At 38.7% G+C, this 4,656-nt stretch overlaps 1 pseudogene; it reads right to left on the reverse strand.

The window, feature by feature from the left end:
• Positions 1-936: 936 nt before the first annotated feature.
• Positions 937-1,476, reverse strand: LOC102863254 (annotated as a pseudogene).
• Positions 1,477-4,656: the final 3,180 nt, after the last annotated feature.

The raw sequence follows: 4,656 nt of genomic DNA on the forward strand, positions 1-4,656 counted from the left end.
TCACTCACTACCCACTGGGCCACCAGAGTTCTAGTTCTAGCATTACTTCTATCTCCCAGCACATTGTCCTCTGAGCTTAAGGACTTTATTTCTTAGGCTGCAAGATAAGCTTCCATAATCCATCCGTGGAATGTACCTTAGACAGAGGACCATACATTAGTGAGCTTTTTAGCCACTCCACGAAAACTTAGCCTGCAGAGTAAATGTATACCTTGCCATCTGCAAGGTCACTTCTTTGTCTTCTACTAGTGACTACAGCTCTAAAGCTACCTACTGAGCTCTGTGCCAATCTTCCATTGTCATCTGATAAAACAGTGACCCTTTTCAAAATTTAAAAATCCAAGCTAAAACAAACAAACAAAAAAACCCAACAAACCAAACCCCAAGCTCACTGTCATTGACTTGATTCTAATTCATAGCAATTCTTGCCCATCTTCCTCATGCAGTGGTCTATTTAAGATTATATTGAGACTTGTAATGTATAACATTTTAAGACAGTATCTACATGTAGTATGAAGGATATATTGTTTTCCGTTGCTGCAGAGTCAGAACTGATTTATAGCTGACCCTCCAGCAGTTTTTCAGAGGCTGTAAACAACACAGGGGATTGGTGTGGATTAGGTGTGTCAGAGACAATGAAACTGGCTCAGGATATTTCAGGGTTCAGAGCTATTGTGCATAGGGTCACTATGAGTCGCAGGCAACTCGATGGCACACAACAACAATGTTGCCTAAGATCTTATGGCTCATTCCTGAGTAGGCTTCTTTTGTTGTTGTTGTTGTGTACCGTTGAGTCAGAACTGGTTTACAGTTGACCCTCCAGTGGGCTATCAGAGGCAGTAAATTGCACAGGAGGAGATTGCAGCTAGTGGATTCAAACCACTTGCCTCTTGATTGGCAATGCAACTCACTAAGCCCCCAGAGCTTCCTCAAAAGTTAGTTCTGAGTTGTAAATCTAAAACATCCTTTTTCCCCCTAAAACATCAAGCTTTCTACGTTTTGTATGCAGCTTCATATGGTCCTACTATATTTCCCTTTGAAGTTGTTCTAAGATTATACTCTTCTGTCACTCTGCATTGAGAATCATTCTCTCTGCATATTCTAGGTGCTTCCCTAGAAGAGTACAGCCAAACAGAGTTGAGCTGAACTTAGAGCTCTCTTTTCTCTCCCTGCTTTATCAATTCCTGATGTGCCAGATTTCACTCATTTCTTTCATTCTCCAAAGCCTGTGGCATCTTTGGACAGTATGTTCACATTATCTTTAGCTTGTGTTCTCTATAGCCTTATATGACAAATCTTGTCCTGAAGAGTCTTTAGGACTAAAACAATAACTTGATTATTTAGAATATGAAACATTTTAGGAAAATTAATATCTATGCTCACATGGTGGCAATTTTGCAACATTGATGGGACAAACACTCTTTCTGGAGGTTCAAGATAGTGTTGAAATGCACTGGGGATTGATTCAGAAGCCATTATTATGTCTCAATTCCTTCAAGTTGCTGTTGCTCAGACACTTTCTCTCATGGAAGACTGCATCTATTTAAATTGTCTTGCACAAGAGAGAGGACTGATTCTGAGTAGAGCATTGTGAAGGTCATTCTACTTCATCTCTGACTCAGTCCCAGACTTACACCTGGTTCCATAGCTTCTTAAAATAGGTGAATCTCTGTCTCTTATATTGCAAAGTCATCCAACTGTGGTTTTTCTTAGACAAACAAGCTGACAATACCAGTCATCCTCCACTTTCTAACAATGACCACCACGAAGGACATATTAGAATCCTCAAATGCCTAAAATGAATATTGGCCAATTGGTTCGCCAGCATCAAGTATACTAGATTGAAGTCTTTCAATTTTCTAAAATCTTTACAACTTCTACCAATACACAGGCCATGAGGCAACATGGTATAGACTATAAGTTTCCTCCCAATATCAACTCTTTCATTCTTCTTTTAATAGAACACCCAAGATTGACTCAAATACATGGGCTATTAGCTAAAGACTACATTTCCCAATTTCCCTGGCCCTTAGATTGGGGTCATGTGATTGGAATGAAAGCAGAAGCATTGTGTGCAAACTTCTGAAACGTATCTTTAAATGCAAGGAACATTTGGATCTGATGGAAAGAGCAGAAGAAACCATCTTAGATCATGGGAAAAAAAGAGAATAAATCACTTTGACATCATTTCTGTTCCATCTCCCTTGTTATTGCCGTCACGCACGTTAAATTCTACATATATTTTATCCCAATAAGACATTTTTGTTTCCATCATTTTTGTAAGTTTGTAAATTTTGTTTACATTTATTCATTCCTTTTTTAATTATTATTAATTTTAATGAACATTTACAGAGATTTTGGATTTCCATTCATTCATTGTTACACTTTTCTCCCTGCCCACCCACAGTTTGCTCTTCTCTCTGAAAAGTAAAAGAAAAATTCATTGGTATACAATCCCCCCGCACTCCCCCACTCCCACCCTGAGTTACTCCACTCTGCAACCTTCATTCTGGACTCTTATGATAATCATATTACCCTATAATATATTGCTTTTAAACTGTTCTGTCCCTCATCCATTTCAATGCGGTATACATAATTTATCCAGTTTTTCTCAGTCTTACCCCAACCCTGATGTCTGTCCCATTCTACAGCAGTGGCACTATGCAGTGTTTGTCCTTTTGTGACTGAGATATTTCACTGAGCATAATGTCCTCCAGGGTCACCCATTTTGAATATTATTGCATGAGTTCCTTGTTTTTCAATTCAGCGTAGTATTCCATTGTATGAATATACCATAGCTTCTCTATCCATTTGTTTCTTGATGGGCACTTAGGTTGCTTCCTACTCCTTGCTATTGTGAACAAAGCCATGATAAACATGGGTGTGCATATATCTGCTTAGATGGAGGTTATGGTCTCTTTCGTTCCTTTGTTTTTCAGTTCTTTCATTTCTGTGCTTTCATCTGGGAACATTTTCCTTCTACAAAGGAATAACTTTTACTGTGAATTTGCAAATGACAAATTCAAGTTTTATTTGTTTGGAAAGTATTTTTCTTTCCACTTTGAAGGGCATTTTTAAAAATATTTTTTATTTTCATATAATAATACCTTTACAATACGTTTCATTCATACACATTGTGTTTTATACAATCTTTCATTTACATTGTGTTTCATACAACCACTCATATACATTCTATTTTACATTTTTATACTAGTTTATTTACAAAAATCGAATGCATTGCTTTTTCACACCAGAGCCTTCTCATTTCCCTCACCCTCACTCCATCAAATTGTGTGACCCTATGATTAATCCCACCCATTTTAATTGGTATAAAATCGAAGGTAGGCAGTTAATTTCTTTCAACACCAAAGCCAGCACTTTGTCTTCCAGCTTCTGTTATTTTTGTTGAGAAGTTAGCTAATATCTTACTATTGATTCTTTGAATACAGCTTATCTTCTCCTCCACTCATCTGTCTACTTTTAAGATTTCCTCTTTGATTTGTTGTTCTTTTGTGCCGACTCATAGCTGACCATCCAGCAGATATTATGTAAATTACAAGGGAGGAAGTTGCCTATGTTTTTCCTTCGTAGTAGCTGGTAGATTTGAACTGCCTGCCTTTAGGTAGACAGCACCACTCATTACCCACTATACTACCAGAGTTCTCTGCTCTATGAAATTTTTAGAAATTTTAAGCATTTTGTGCCTAGTGTGGCGTGTGTGTGTGTGTGTGTGTGTCTAAAGAGTCTTTATTCAGCTAATGGTAAGGAGTTGAGCTGCCACGCCGAAGACAGGTGCTGTTCAAATTTACCAGTTGTTCTGAGGGAGGGAGAAAGATGAGGATTCTCTTGTGTAGTTTACAGTCACAGGAAACCTGCTGGAGAATGAGCTATGAGTTGGTTCTGGTTCGATGGCACATAACAACGTAAAAACATTGCCTAAAACCAGTAAGCACTGAGCCCTTTACATACAATAGTACAGTTTTTTCCTTTTGCCAAATTATAGATGTACAATAGGTAGTAATCCCTCCTGATATGTACTCATTGTCATATCTTCCCCATTGGTTTTCAATCCTGGTGTCATGTAGAATAACATGGGAAGTTTTAATGTATATGACCACTAAAGTTCCACTTCAAGAGTTCTGATTGAATTGTCCTCAGCCCTAAACTCTGCTCTATCCTGTGCCAATCTTACTGTATCTGACACACCTACCCACATTACCCTAGTCACTGAATCAATCCGTCTCCTGCACTGGTCTTCCTCTCCTACACTGTCCCTCAACACTCCCAAGCATAACGTCCTTCTCCAAGGACTGGTCCCTTCTTGCAACATGTCCAAAGTATGTCAGATGAAGCTTTAGAATCTTTGCCTCTAAGGAGCAGCCTGATTTAACGCTCTCCAGGATAAACTTGTTCAATACTCTTCTCCAGTACCGCAGCTCAAAGGCATCAATTCTCCTTCTATCATCCCTAGTCATTGTTCAACTCTCTGATGCATAACAAGTGATTGCAAAGACCACAGCTGGTATTAGGTGCACTTTAGTCTCCAGAGACACACTATTGCTCTTCAGAACTTTGGAGAGGTCCCTAACAGCAGACTTTCCCATGGCAATACATCTTTTAATTTCCTGGCTACTGGTGCCAAGAGTGTTGACTGTG

The sequence above is a fragment of the Elephantulus edwardii genome, unplaced genomic scaffold, assembly GCF_000299155.1.
Source record: "Elephantulus edwardii isolate Elephantulus edwardi_28Jun2011 unplaced genomic scaffold, EleEdw1.0 scaffold00083, whole genome shotgun sequence".
NCBI classification, from domain to species: domain Eukaryota; kingdom Metazoa; phylum Chordata; class Mammalia; order Macroscelidea; family Macroscelididae; genus Elephantulus; species Elephantulus edwardii.